At 44.9% G+C, this 16,220-nt stretch overlaps 1 non-coding gene across 1 annotated transcript; it reads left to right on the top strand.

Annotated features, from left to right (window-relative positions):
- The first annotated feature begins 1,122 nt into the window (after positions 1–1,122).
- On the top strand, positions 1,123–1,206 carry Trnap-ggg (transfer RNA proline (anticodon GGG)). The gene is given in 2 exon segments: positions 1,123–1,162; positions 1,172–1,206. It is a non-coding gene; the product is annotated as a tRNA-Pro (tRNA).
- The last annotated feature ends 15,014 nt before the right edge of the window (positions 1,207–16,220 follow it).

Raw genomic sequence — 16,220 nt, 5'->3', positions numbered from 1 at the left:
AACGCATGTGGAAATATAAAACTGTTACAGTACATTCGGTAAGCGATTTAACCACCTGCTTGTGCACTATTAGCTTCAATTTTTCTTCTTTCGCCTTTCTGCCTTTTGTAGAGATGTAAAATACCTGTAACAGTTCTTCGTCACCGCATATACACTATGCACAAAAAGTAAAAAATGACAATATCAGCGCTCGAAATTTTGAGTAATAAAAGAAATGACAGACAACAATATTTTTTCTAAGTTTTTTATTGCACTGATTCATACTGTCAATTAATTACGTTACAATAACAGCGCATGGGAAATTGTCTTATGCAGAAATACTTCCACACACACACACACACACACACACACACACACACACGAGGATATAAGAACCTGCATACATTGGAGGCAACTAATCAGAGCGTCATGGATAAATTTTATCTGCGTATGAACATAGCACCACTATGTATACACTGACTGGCAGTTTACTCAAACACACTTGCAAATTTATCAAACAGTTGTCTCTAAAACACATGGCCATAAAATCGCAGAAATTATGTCCACAATACAAGGCTATAATACAGTATCTCGACATTTTCCGACATATAAAGTGTCTCATATCAATACGAAATTTACAAGCGTACGTTTGTTGGACGTAGTTACGAAAAGTAACCGGTCCTCCTTTCACATACTTATCTTTACAGCCACAGGAACGACGATACTACACCATAGCTGTTACTAAAACTCAAACGTGCAGAAACGTACATAAAACAAGACGAGTACGTGTAATCTTCAAGTTTCATTATTACGGCAAACTGTAAGCCTCGACACGCAGCTTTGTACTAATATTATGACTAGTCCGCTTTGATGTTGAGAACATATGCTGTAGACTATGCCCACTCTATATATATGACTTTTCCAAAGAGTAATGCACTGTCAAAGATGCTACAAATTCCCGCAGTCGTTAAAATAATTCGGTCAAATTAATTTTTTTTTTTTTCGTTTATTACGATTCTCCGAGTCGTAAAAATTTGTACATACAGTCATTTTCCTTTTTATTAGATACAATTATGTAACATAGCTTCATGATGATGAAAATGACATATTGACACCACAGCAATCGAACCAGATGGTAGGCCGGCCGGGGTGGCCGAGCGGTTCTAGGCGCTACAGCCTGGGACCACGCTACCGCTGTGGCCGCAGGTTCGAATCCTGCCTCGGGCATGGATGTGTGTGTTGTCCTTAGGTTAGTTGGGTTTAAGAAGTTCTAAGTTCTAGGGGACTGAAGACCTCAGAAGTTAAGTCCCATAGTGCTCAGAGCCATTTGAACCAATTTTGAACCAGATGGTAGATACATTTTCATTATTTGGTAATCAATGAAAATTTTGTTGATTTCTCTTCCTGACGCTAAAATGACATGCAGTGAATACGCTAGGCGCTGACGAAGTAATACTGCCGTGCCTGCCTCCGTTACGGTATTTGAAAAGTTCCACAACCCAACAAGTTGGCGATGTCGTCAGCCGTAACTTCTCACAAAACGCAATATTAGCCTCCACCTCCCATAAATATTGGTATAGATCTAATAAATTAGATTCACAGATCATTCTATTATTGTTGGCTTGAATGATTCCAGTTATGTTGTACTTTTTCTATCTCTGTATCACTCATTCTGCATTTGAAATTGTTGACCCTTTATGCGTCGTCTTTCACTTCATACCGTCGTCTTCTGCTTTCGCTCTCCGATCAGTTACGCTCGCTCTGGTCTCCACTCCATTTGCAGTGGCCCGTTTCTCCAGATACTACTTATTCCTGCAACTTGTTTCCTTTCTCTTCCCAACTGATCCGATTCTTGGTCTATATGTAACGCACTTTTGAATCCGTTCTGTGTTAAAGCTAATTTTCGGTTACACTTCCTATCACCCTTACTATTACCGTACCTGATCTACATCTACATCTACATCCATACTCCGCAATCCACCTGACGGTGTGTGGCGGAGGGTACCTTGAGTACCTCTATCGGTTCTACCTTCTATTCCAGTCTCGTATTGTTCGTGGAAAGAAATAATGTCGGTATGTCTCTGTGTGGCCTCTAATCTCTCTGATTTTATCCCCATGGTCTCTTCGCGAGATATACGTTGGAGGGAGCAATATACTGTTTGACTCTTCGGTGAAAGTATGTTCTCGAAACTTCAACAAAAGCCCGTACCGAGCTACTGAGCGTCTCTCCTGCAGAGTCTTCCACCGGAGTTTATCTATCATCTCCGTAACGCTTTCGTGATTACTAAATGATCCTGTAACGAAGCGCGCTGCTCTCCGTTGGATCTTCTCTATCTCTTCTATCAACCCTATCTGGTACGGATCCCACACTGCTGAGCAGTATTCAAGCAGTGGGCGAACAAGCGTACTGTAACCTACTTCCTTTGTTTTCGGATTGCATTTCCTTAGGATTCTTCCAATGAATCTCAGTCTGGCATCTGTTTTACCAACGATCAACTTTATATGATCATTCCATTTTAAATCACTCCTAATGCGTACTCCCAGATGATTTATGGAATTAACTGCTTCCAGTTGCTGACCTGCTATTGTAGCTAAATGATAAGGTATCTATCTTTCTATCTATTCGCAGCCCATTACACTTGTCTACATTGAGAATCAATTGCCATTCCCTGCACCGTGTGTCAATTCGCTGCAGATCCTCCTGCATTTCAGTACAATTTTCCATTGTTACAACCTCTCGATATACCACAGCATCATCCGCAAAAAGCCTCAGTGAACTTCCGATGTCATCCACAAGGTCATTTATGTATATTGTGAATAGCAACGGTCCTACGACACTCCCATGCGGCACACCTGAAATCACTCTTACTTCGGAAGATTTCTCTCCATTGAGAATGACGTGCTGCGTTCTGTTATCTAGGAACTCTTCAATCCAATCACACAATTGGTCTGATAGTCCATATGCTCCTACTTTGTTCATTAAATGACTGTGGAGAACTGTATCGAACGCCTTGCGGAAGTGAAGAAACACGGCATCTACCTGTGAACCCGTGTATATGGCCCTCTGAGTCTCGTGGACGAATAGCTCGAGGTGGGTTTCACACGACCGTCTTTTTCGAAACCCATGCTGATTCCTAGAGAGTAGATTTCTAGTCTCCAGATAAGTCATTATACTCGAACATAATACATGTTCCAAAATTCTACAACTCTTTGTGGAAAGCACCCAGAGGGCTGAAAACGTATGCGTACTGAAAAATAGATAAAAAGTTTACGTAAAATTTGGTTACTCGAAATTATCGGTAATACCACCACATCCTCGTATACATCCTGAAGTGTCCTGCAGAACATCGCGGTAACCATAGAGCTCCTTTCTTGTTTGTTTATTTTGTTATGTGCTACTATCCAATGCTTATGATCTCTTCTTTTTCTGCAGTTTCCTGTCCTCTCTGTATGAGCTGTTTCTGATCTATTGCCCGTTCATTATCTTCTCTATCTTTCTATTTTGCTAATTTTGAGGTTGTGCTACTGGATTGTGATTTTTCTTGAACCAAATTACGTAATTCCTTTTCTCGGCCTTACTAAGATTGGATGACTGCGAGTTTGTTGAGTGAGTGTTCTGATACTGACAAGGGAAACTCCCCATCGCACCCCCCTCAGATTTAGTGGTAAAAGGACACAGTGGATAGTCCGTCAAGAACTGAACACAGATCAAGCACGAAAACAGGAAGAAGGTGTACTGAATTATGAAAAAATCGAGCAAAACAGAAACAGTGAAAGGTCCAAGCACAAGAAGCGCAACACAGAGTAACATGGAAAAGCCACAGCGTCTTGGTTAAGTGGTCACGGTGTTGGACTGCAAAGCGCGTGAGCGCTGTTCAGAGCTCCGTTCTGCAACTGTTATTACTATCATTTTTTTCCTCCTTGTTCGCTGTATTCAGATTTGTGACTGTGTCGTGGTGTAACGTCCGTTTGCAACAACGACGTGTGAGGAAGGGGCCTATAACGAAAGTTGATTCTTTACAATTAGTATATTAGCAGCCGAAAGGAAGTGGCTTTCGAATGGGGACCGCAAACGTTTGATGACAAGTCTACATGTCTACCGAATCCTTCACCATAAAACACGTCTTATGTGTCATACACGACATTAGTGACAGTAAGTGTGTCATATAATAGGAATCTCTTACCGACGCAACTAACTTGTACGCCTGATGAGTGAGTGAGAGATGCTACCTTGCCGATTTAGGAGTTCGTATAAATGTGATCACTCCCAAGGGAATGATGAAACCACTATAATTTGTCACATAAGCCGGCCGCTGTGACCGAGCGATTCTAGGCCCTACAGTCCGGAACCGCGCGACCGCTACGGTCGCAGGTTCGAATCCTGCCTCGGGCATGGATGTGTGTGTTGTCCTTAGGTTAGCTAGGTTTAAGTAGTTCTAAGTTCTAGGGGACTAATGACCTCAGATATTAAGTCCCATAGTGCTCAGAGTCCTTTGAACCAGTTTGTCAGGTTCGAATCCTGCCTCGGGCATGGATGTGTGTGTTGTCCTTAGGTTAGCTAGGTTTAAGTAGTTCTAAGTTCTAGGGGACTAATGACCTCAGATATTAAGTCCCATAGTGCTCAGAGTCCTTTGAACCAGTTTGTCAGGTTCGAATCCTGCCTCGGGCATGGATGTGTGTGTTGTCCTTAGGTTAGCTAGGTTTAAGTAGTTCTAAGTTCTAGGGGACTAATGACCTCAGATATTAAGTCCCATAGTGCTCAGAGTCCTTTGAACCAGTTTGTCACATAAGCTGAAAAAATGAACGCAACAGTTTCACAATCATACAGTTTTCCCTGTGCTCTGTAGAAACACATGTTTTTAAAGTTTCTGAAGTTGCAATCCGTTTTGGAAGCTTTCATTATTGAATTCCTTTGTTGTAGTTCACACTCGTTTATTTGCTGTTTTCATTTCTGTGAGAGATCTATGCGGCATCTCGCCTGCTCTCACTATTCATCAGATTTACTTGCGACAGTAATGTATTCTTACCACGCGACTCATATTTTATAACCAATGTATAGTATGACAACAGTCAAGACTACAGAAAGAGAACAAACATTTCAATGACAGGGTGGACAGTTCATAATTTTGTGAAAAAAAATGAAATAAAAATAAAAGGCATAAGGGAGTTATGACCACAGCTCTCTGCCCAACACCGTGACCACCTTTTCTTTCTTTCTTTTCTTTTTTCAGGGGCAGAGAGGGCAGGTGTCGCCTTCCGACGTCTGGTCGTAATGTCCCATTCTTGCCCTCCCAGAGCCAAGAGAGGAAAGTGGTCTTACAGGATCAACGAGCTTACGTGGGCAGGTGTGGGTTGTCGACGGTCCGCAACACCCTAGTCCAGCGGATTGGGAGGTGTTGCAGTTCGACGTTGTTGCGGGGTTGTCGTGCATAATAGATGCAGCAGTAGTCTCGCGTCACCGGTAGAGCCTCAGTCATGCAGCTCAGTTCGACCAAGAAGTCTCGGATGTGGTCGAGAGACGGAGCTATGAGGGCTATGGTGACCAGCGGTCGATGATAGCGGGACCCGACGACCTGAAGCATCGTCCCCGTCAAGTTGGTGCTGGCCGTAGTCCATGCGAGTCGCATCGTCCTTATGTATAATGCCTGTGCGCGGCTGTGGACATGAGTCAACTCCAGGCCTCCTACCAGCGGAGGCCGCGTTAAAGTATTATAGTGGGCTTTGAATATGTGACATGCACTCACAAAACGTCCGTACGCCGCGTGGAAACTATGGGCCATTATGACCATTACGGGTGGAATGTGTGCAAAATAATTAAATTTGGACGCTAGGTAAGTGTTGACGTTACGCCTCCGGAGAATCATATCCATGTTGCGAAATCTGCTACCGAGCGAGGTGGCGCAGTGGTTAGACACTGGACGGGAGGACGACGGTTCAATCCCGCGTCCGGCCATCCTGATTTAGGTTTTCCGTGATTTCCCTAAATCGCTCCAGGCAAATACCGGGATGGTTCCTTTCAAAGGGTACGGCCGACTTCCTTCCCCGTCCTTCCCTCATCAGATGAGACCGATGACCTCGCTGTCTGGTCTCCTTCCCCAAAACAACCAACCAACCAACGAAATCTGCTGGCACGGAACAGCGCACATGGTGTCATAGTAAGCCGGCGATTTGTGGCAGTCACAGCTCGGCGAACTGTACTGAAGAACTGCACTCGCAATGCGTTCAGTGAGGGAACCTTTGGAAGCGGATCGCCGTCAGGCAGAGAAGGCCGCTCCCGACATCCATTTACGTATTCTTGCGCATGTTGACGACGCTACCTGATACCGTGCCGTAGAGACACAACCATTGATGCGTTGCTTGGATTTCGTCTGCTGCCAAGCCAAGAGCACCACGTCGTTAGTGAAGGCATCACTTCGGAAGGTCACGTATCGGATGCAGATGCCTTCCAGTCGTTGGCGAAGTTGGAGGGCTCGAGGGCCGCGGCGAATAAGACTCCTGATAAATCACGGCACGAAGAAAACCGTGGTCGATACGATCAATGGGGTGATGAAAATCGATGGTAACAAAGGCGCCTCGGAGGCGGCACGCCACCGCTGGCGCCGTGACGTCGCACTGGGCGCCAAGTGCCCCGTTTATGTTGTTTTCGCCGCCTAAACATGTTTGGTCACGATGGATCATGTGTAAGCGAAAGGTACGGCTGAAAAGTTCATAATCCGCGCTCAGGAGCGTAAGAGGACGATAGTGGTGACGAAATTGAGACCCGCTCAGTTTTGGAACCCGTATCATGATGCATTCAAGGAAATCTATGGGGGCGGCAAAATCGTCGAGGAGGAGGTCTTGAAACATCTGCATCCTCTGAGCGCCCATCAGGGGATAGAAGATACGGTAGAATTCGTTCGTTAAGCCGTCTGTCCCCAGTGATTTGTTCGGGGCACCGCGTGCCAAGGCCGCTGTTAAGTCTTCAGCAGTTATGGAAGCCAGCAGGGCGTCGTCCTTGGTTACTAGTCTGAGGACGGATAATTGCGCAGGTTGCCTTCGCCCTCGCGGACTGTCCGTGCGTCCTCGGCATAAAACGTCCTGTAATGTTGGACGAATGCTGCAGCCATGGCACACTGGCGATGACGTCCGCCCGCTGCTGTCTCTATTGATGTTATAAGGTGGCGCTTGTGGTGGCGTCTCTCTCTGATGATCTGATATTCGGATGCCATTTCGGTGTGGACAGTATCCCGCGTCCGCTCCCGGACTCAGGCTCTGTCAAGCCGTTCCTATGATATAATGTTCTGTATTCCCATTCAGGAGTGGAGAAATTTCGTCGGAATAAAAGATGATTCTTCCGCTGCCATGAGATGTACAGGGAGGCGCGTATGCATTGACAGTAGGACTGCTCCCACCGTAATGGCAAGGTCTCTCGCACACAGCAGGTACATGACGTTCGATGCATCGATGCCGTCTCATACGAGGATGGCGGTACCGCCGGCACCATCGCTAGATGGAATGCTGTACGTTGTGTAGCCATAAATGCACCGGGGTGGACTTCTTGAAGTAGGGTGATATCCAGGTTTGCCGCCTGGAGGATGTCATAGAATATGCGTGTTTTGATGACAGAGTGTATGCCGTCAACGTTGATAGTAGCCATACTGTAGGACTGGAACATTTTAATGCAGATATATAGATACAAATGGCGGACCCTCGGTGGTAATGGCGTCGCTTGGCTACCCATCCTTATAGCAGGCATGTTTAACGTGGCCATTATGCGCATGTTAGACTCTACCCAAGCGGAGTGCCAGTCCAGCGTGGCAGAGGAGCATCAAGAGCGTCTGGTGCATCTTCTGCCTCCATTTCAGCAGGCCACTTACCGAGCGGGGAGGGGGTTGGTGACGGTTTATCACCGTGGGCAACGGGCTCCATTGACTAATCTTTGTCGTGAGGGGTGTCGGTCATGGGGACGTCTGGGGTGGGTGAGGCCACCGTGCTGTCCACGACGTCGGATGTCTGCCTTGAGGCGATACTGGTAGAATATGTTGGCAACGTCGAGTCAGAGACGCCGCGTGTTCACCCCCGTAAAAGGGCTGACCCCAGCCCCTTCGGCCATGAGGCCAGCGTTCGGAACCGACGCTCCTGGTACGAAAGTGGGGGAGTGGATGGTGTTGGATCCTTCAAGGGCGTCTAGTCGTGCCGCGTCGCCATCGCGGCGCCATCGGCGGCTATGCTCTCGGTCACGTGAGGCTGCGTCAAGGGCCCGTCGTCTGAGCACACCGGCCGACCGCTTCCACGAACGTAAGCAGTTTCGCGGTCGGCACCGCTGTTTGTACTGGTTCCGCACGTTGCACCTGGACAGGGCAGCGCTCGAGGCAGTTTGATAAGACGTGGCTTTCCTGTCCGCAGCCGGCACACGTTCGCGGTTGTCCGTCATAAAAAACGATGGCTAGGCAAGCGCCGTTGAACACGTACGATGGTACGTGTTTGTGGAGTGCGATGCGTGCCTATCGGACGCCATTGAGAACGTGAAAGGTTTCAAATGTGTTCCACTTCCCGTCCATGTAGCTTGGGACCTCACCTCTTCGATCTTCATCTTGAGGTAGACTGCACTGGAAGTGATAGATAGATGGATGCCTGTAAGCTCACGGGGATCGAAATGCATATCGTCTCTCAAAAACCGTTCGATTTCATAAGCCTTTGGACGCGTGTAGAAATCGTCGAATGTGAGTTTCACAGCCGCCTGGTGGTAGGAGACCACCATATGTAGTGAGTGTTTTGAATCACAACAACGAACGCATTGCCTCGCGCAACGAGTGAACAAACGCACGTACGGAGCGCTGCAAGGCGCGACGAGCGTCCGAGCCGTGTCGCGTCTGAAGGCCTACGACTCTTCTCCTTCCCTCAATGATGCGCTTGTTAAGCATGGGCCGTTCACTGTTTCTATTTTAATTCTTTTTTTCGCAGTTCAGTGTACCTTCATCCTGTAATCATGCTTGATCTGTGTTCAGTTTTTGACGGGCTATTCACTGGGCTATCTTACCACTAAAACTGATTGGGGTGGTCGTGGGGGTGCGATGGGGAGTTTCACTTCTGAGCCGCGTGTCTACTAGAGGGAGTCATTTCATCTTTTGTGTCAATTCTGGCCCTTAGGGATATCAAGACTCGTGGAAACAGTCTTAGGACATGCAAAGCTAAATTGGTCCATTGCCCGACAGAACTTCTACGTTAGTATAGGAAGCCTTGGATTTCTGTATAGGAAGGCGTATGCTGTTTTACGTGACTCTCCGTTTGGCAAATTTAAATGTGTCTTACTTCGGCACATGCCATGTAGTGCATTAAACGTTGTTCGATATTTCACCATGTCTCGCTAAGTATTTCTATTAGTGCTCTCGAGAAGAAGATTTTGACCATCATTATTCCCATCCCAGCATGGGTTACTGAGACATTCAAGGTTTCTCTTCCGTGCGACACGTAACCTGATTGTCCTTTCCACTCACTCAAAACGCGCTCATAAATTCTGACGTCTTGTTATTTTACGTAAACGTCGTTTCACACGAATTCATATATCTACACCACAAACTAACTGCCACGCACAATCAAGCAACCTGATCCAAGATTCTGGGATGAATTTGTCGATATGGAAAAAAGAATGTTACGGTGTTGCACCTGATTTTCATATCCATGGTAGTCTTACTAACAGTTACGTAGAACACTATTTCTCGACACCTTATACTGTACAACACTGAAGAAAAAAACCAACTAAAAACGATTTAGAAAAAATATCTGTACGCTGCGAAAATAACAAATAGTGTGAGGTTATCCACATGAGTGCTAAAACGAATCCGTTAAATTTCGGTTACACGATAAATCAGTAAATCTAAAGACCGTAAATTCAACTAAATACCTAGAAATTACAATAATGAGCAACCTAAATTGGAAAGAACTCATAAGAAATGTGGTGGGAAAAGCGAATCAAAGACTGCGTTTTGTTGGCAGAATTAAAGAGACTGTCTGCACTACGCTTGTCCGTCCTCTTTTGGACTGTCACGGACATGGTACAAGATTTGGGGTGGACATCATTAAAACAAAGGGGTTTGCGGTTGCTGCGGGATCTTCTCATAAAATTTCAATCACCAACTTCCTCCACCGAATGCGAAAATATATTGCTGACGCCGACCTACATCATCATAAAAAATAATGGAAATCAGAGATCACTCGTGACGATATAGGTGTTCGTCTTTTCCGCACGCTGTTCGAGAGAGGAATAACAGAGAATTATTGTGAAGAAGGTTCGATAAACCCTTTGCCAGGCACTTAAGTGTGATTTGCAGAGTACATGTAGATGTAGGTGTAGACTGTTGCCGTGCTCTCCAGCAGCATCGACCACTGGGGAATCGTCCAGTGGGACACCCAGCCAAACACAACAGTTATTTAAATCACCCTCTCACTGATTTCTATATACAGGTCACATGGTAGTACCAAATGCCAATTAGAGACACGTGTTGTTTGATCAATGTCACTGACACTGACAATTCTAGTCAGGAGATTCATTTCAGTCTGGGCAGGTGTCTTGTTCATAAGGAGAGTGTGAGTGCATCATATGAACAAGCTGACCACAAAACAGCACATTTTGGTAGATTTACCGACCCTACAATTTTAGCATTCATTTGCTTAATAGATGACTTTTGTAAATCGTTCAATAACGATTCTTGCGTTTGCGTAGTTGCCGGTAGGCAGAATTCAAGAGGTGTGGCTTCTTAAATTTCGACTACGTCTTAGTTGGATCACCATTTTTCAGTCTAAAATTTATACATTTTCTCTTCTTCTTTAACTCTGAAGTTTTGTGTTATCATCAAGGAAAAACCCTATTTATACCCCGAAATCGCTACTGTAAGTGGTCCTTCACTGCTACGTTCTATAGGCCCAAATGCTCTGAGGATTGCTAGGTATCATTTTATTAAGACCATTCGTTTAATTTTCACAGAATGAAGTGGCTTAATTGCTAAGATACTGAACTTGTATATGGTGGTAACATGTTTTCAGCGCCTACAGGGCAGTTCTAAGTTTGCCTCCATAAACCAATTGAAGTTAATGCCGGTCTAGTTCTTCAACAACGCGCTCGTGATTCTAACTGTCATCACTGTCAATCATCTGTGATCTAACGATCTATAAATCAATAAGGTATCAATTATCCCAACTTTTCCATTGCTTGCCAGTCGACTGCGTTTCAAATCATGTAACTGGTTCGTATTGTAGATTTTTTTCGCTTGCTAGCGAAGCAGTTACGTCAATGCAAGTAGTCACAAGAATAAAGATGATGATGTGAAAATACATCCACTTGGTTTTAGTATTGCTACCACAATAAATGATAATATGGCTGAAATGTATGCATTACCAGATTTCTGCAGTTACAATTCCGCATTGACCGCAGAATAGCTTGATACGCTATAAATGTCAGTTTTTGAATGCAGTTCTATGAAATGTTTCGACTCCGAAAACGCATACACAGGGGTCAAGTATGTGGTCACGTTTGTGGATGCAATCGAAGCCAGAATGCAGGGACAGAATTTAATTAGGAAGGAATGCTGTTCAAACCAAACGACAAGCTACACGATGAGCATTCCAACTATTGTGGCACTATATTCCCTCTTATTTAGCCTCCAATCATAATTATGATGTACGTCTGAATTTTTCCGCATCACACAGCTTCACTGCCTGTTATTACACCGCGAAGTGGAAACGGACGCAAAAACAGCGGCATTGATTTCTGCGTAGGGTCTTCGTAGAATGAAGAGATGACGCCATGAAACATTATCCATAGTGGAATTATCTCCCAACGGGGAACCAGTCAAGTCCGATAAGGCAAAAAAATCACAAGATAATTTTCATGTGCACCACTACTTCACCTATTTACTTCTTATAAAACGCATAAATGAGTCAAAAACACTTAGCCCGCTTTGTACTGACAAAAATAACGGAAAGGTTAAGTTGCAGCATCATATTTCTAATTATTTCCTCGTTGCTAATGTTTATTTTAGAATTTAAACAGTCATAAACCCTTCTGATGCTGCGAATACAATATATGTAGCGATAAAATGAATAAAAACCTAACATTACAACACCAGCTGTCAGTAGTTATATATTCAAACGTTAGATACGGGTATACTTTTTGTTATAATAATATTAAAAGTTTTAATGTAAAGTTGTGACTGTTATACCTTGACACACAAAATAAATCGAGACCATTTGCAATACTACAAGGCTACTTGTATTACGTCTTTGTAGAAGACTTATTTTTGTGCCTGAATTACGTCCTGAGAAGTTACATCAAAACCGATGAACTTAGTGAGTTATCGAGTAAGCAGTTGCTCTTGAGCTGTGCCAAGATGTCTGGCAGAAAGGAGCGAGACTGATTCCGCAAACACTATATTTGCCACATTTGTTCAGTTAGTGGCTGCAGCCCGATTTAAGTGCACACTCGGCTTTTTTCTACTATTCACAGTAATCCTCAACGTCGTATTGCGTCAGGCTGTGCTGAACCTTTGCCAATTTCTCCTTTTGGTGGAGAACATAACACATCTGTAGTAAAATGCTGGTTCACGCTAACTGAGATGATTTATTTTTCAGTAACTTTTCACATAGCCATAGCACGACCCAAGACTGAAAAACTATTGTTGCACTAACAAACCACGGGGAAGTCTTATAATGTAAGCAGTCTGTTCTCTCCTTTGAGTTGTGCCTAACCATGGATCACGTGGAAATTTCAATTCCTTCCCAATTCTTCCAACATTCTTTCACATATTCAACATGTTTCCTGTTTATTTCCTCAAAGCACTTCACATCTGTTCTCTTACTAATTCTGCCTTAGAATCTAACACTTCAATTCTGAAAATATGTCTCACTGCTTTTATGTTGTGTATTTCTAAGCATTTTTTAACCTTTCGGGGAAAGCTTCTTGTTAATTATTTTCCTCAGAGATACATCAAGGCTTGTTTTGACAGTGAACTGTCACTCATTCTATACAAATGCCCGAAAAATTTCAGGTTTCTTTTAGCTATAGTTTCTGTATTTGTCAATATTTTGATATATTTGTTCACTGATTCTTAATTTCGGGACTTCGGTACCTTCTACTCGAGTGAAGTGGCGCAGTGAATAGCACACTGGACTTGCATCCGAGAGGACGACGGTTCAAACCCGCGTCCGGGCTTCCTGATTTAGGTTTTCCGTGATTTCCCTAAATCGTTTCAGGCAGATGCAGGGATGGTTCCTTTGAAAGGGCATGGCCGACTTCCTTCCCCATCCATCCCTAATCCGATGGGATTGATGATCTTGTTGTTTAGTCTCTTCCCACCCCCTCACACCCCCACCCCCCAAATCAACCAACCAAGCTTCTAACATTACTAGACATTTTCTATTTCACTGACAAATGCCGTCGCAAATATGCCAGTTAACAGTTAAGACTAATCTTAAAGTCTTTAAAGCAGCGAGAGTTGTTTTACGTGGGACAGAAACCTTAAGCAGTACAAATCAAGATGAAAATAACCTGTTAATCTTGGAACGCAAAATCAGCAGAAAGATCTTAGGACCTGACCGCGAAGAGAGCATTGCCAGAAGGCCAGGAAAATGTCAGGGCAAAGCGGCGACTACGGGAAAATCAGACGGCATCCGTCCAATAGGAAGACCAAGGAAGCGATGGGAGGATGAATTGCAAATGGACCTTCAGCAGCTGGGTGTCCTTGAGAAGTGGGTCCAAAGTGAACAAGATCGCTATTTGTGGAAGATCTTTGCAAGATCGGCACATAATCTTCACGGTTCGTGATCGTCGACATATACACTACTGGCCATTAAAATTGCTACACCAAGAAAAAATGCAGATTATAAACGGGTATTCATTGGACAAATATATTATACTAGAACTGACATGTGATTACATTTTCACGCAATTTGGGTGCATAGATCCTGAGAAATCAGTACCCGGAACAACCACCTCTGGCCGTAATAACGGCCTGGATACGCCTGGGCATGGAGTCAAACAGAGCTTGGATGGCGTGTACAGGTACAGCTGCCCATGCAGCTTCAACACGATACCACAGTTCATCAAGAGTAGCGACAGGCGTGTTGTGACGAGCCAGTTGCTCGGCCACCATTGACCAGACGTTTTCATTTGGTGAGAGATCTGGAGAATGTGCTGGCCAGGGCAGCAGTCGAACATTATCTGTATCCAGAAAGGTCCGTGCAGGACCTGCAACATGCGGTCGTGCACTATCCTGCTGAAATGTAGGTTTTCGCAGGGATCGAATGAAGGGTAGAGCCACGGGTCGTACCACATCTGAAATGTAACGTCCACTGTTCAAAGTGCCGTCAATGCGAACAAGAGGTGACCGAGACGTGTAACCAATGGCACCCCATACCATCACGCCGGGTGATACGCCAGTATGGCGATGACGAATACACGCTTCCAATGTGCGTTCACCGCGATGTCACCAAACACGGATGCGACCATCAGGATGCTGTAAACAGAATCTGGATTCATCCGAAAAAATGACGTTTTGCGATTCGTGCACCTAGGTTCGTCGTTGAGTACACCATCGCAGGCGCTCGTGTCTGTGATGCAGCGTCAAGGGTAACGGCAGCCATGGTCTCCGAGCTGATAGTCCATGCTGCTGCAAACGTCGTCGAACTGTTCGTGCAGATGGTTGTTGTCTTGCAAACGTCCCCATCTGTTGACTCAAGGATCGAGACGTGGCTGCACGATCCGTTACAGCCACGTGGATAAGGTGCCTGTCATCTCGACTGCTAGTGATACGAGGCTATTGGGAACCAGCGCGGCGTTCCGTATTACCCTCCTGAACCCACCGATTCCATATTCTGCTAACATTCATTGGCTCGACCAACGCGAACAGCAATGTCGCGATACGATAAACCGCAATCGCTATAGGCTACAATCCGACGTTTATCAAATTCGGAAACGTGATGGTACGCATTTCTCCTCCTTACACGAGGCATCACAACAACGTTTCACCAGGCAACGCCGGTCAACTGCTGTTTGTGTATTCGGTTGGAAACTTTCCTGTCAGCACGTTGTAGGTGTCGCCACCGGCGCCAACCTCTGAAAAGCTAATCATTTGCATATCACAGGATCTTCTTCCTGTTGGTTAAATTTCGCGTCTGTAGCACGTCATCTTCGTGGTGTAGCAATTTTAATGGCCAGTAGCGTATCTACAGGGGTTGTAGAAAAATGGGAAAAACCGCGAGAAATCCATTCTCGAACATAAATGCAGATACTAGGCAAGCCTGCAATTTGCGCTTTTATATTTGACTACGATCGGCACCTGTGCAACGTCCTCAATGCGCTGCTAGAGTCAGGCGTGGTGAGAACAGTGTTCTGTGTAGTTGAGGGTGCATTATTTCGGTGCTAAGCGAATTCTAACTTAGAAAAATTGTTTGTGATGACATGGTGCTTGCTTCCATCATCAGGGTAGTCGAACTGTTTGGTGTTTCAAGAGGCACCGTATCGAAGAGTAATACTGCACATAGGGAAAGGGAGAAATATCCACTGTGAAGTCACAACATGAACGAAAGTGTGTGCTGAGTGTTCGTGACGAACCGTCATTGAAGTGAACTGTGGCGAAAAATTAGAGGAAGACAGCTACAAAAGTTGCTGCAGAATGCAATGTCGCACTTGCGAATTCTGTCAGCACAAAAAGAACACTAAGCGATCTCCATAAGCACCGAATTTTAGGACGAGCTGGAGATCCAAAACCACCCTTTATCCATGCAGATGCCTGTAACAGGAAAACGTGGTGCCGAAGTCATAAAACATTGACTATACAGCTAGGAAAGAAAGTCATTACGCTGGACAAGTTTAGTTTCACACCATTTCCAAAATCTGGCTGAGTGTATATTCCAAGAGTGGAACATGGCGAGATTCGGTCATGATTTGGGCTGCCATATCGTAGTACTGAACGGGACCCACAGGTATTCTGCAAAGTCACATTATTGTGACCATTTTTTCTGAACAGTTCCATCGCATGGTATAATAGTTGTTCCCAGTGCTGATGTTGTGTTTCAAGATGACTGGGTTCATGTTCACACGGCTCGCATTGTCCAAGACGGGTTTTGTGAGAATGAGGATGAACTGTCGCATATCCTCTGGCCACCACAGTCAACAAATCTCCATATTATTGAGCCTTTGTGGTCTACTTCGCAGAGAAGGCCGCGTGTTAGGTATCCACCTCCATGATCGTTACCTGAACGTGTCA

The sequence above is a fragment of the Schistocerca cancellata genome, chromosome 4 (assembly GCF_023864275.1).
Source record: "Schistocerca cancellata isolate TAMUIC-IGC-003103 chromosome 4, iqSchCanc2.1, whole genome shotgun sequence".
Taxonomy (NCBI): Eukaryota; Metazoa; Arthropoda; class Insecta; order Orthoptera; family Acrididae; genus Schistocerca; species Schistocerca cancellata.
This window is presented reverse-complemented; position numbering and strand designations above follow the sequence as displayed.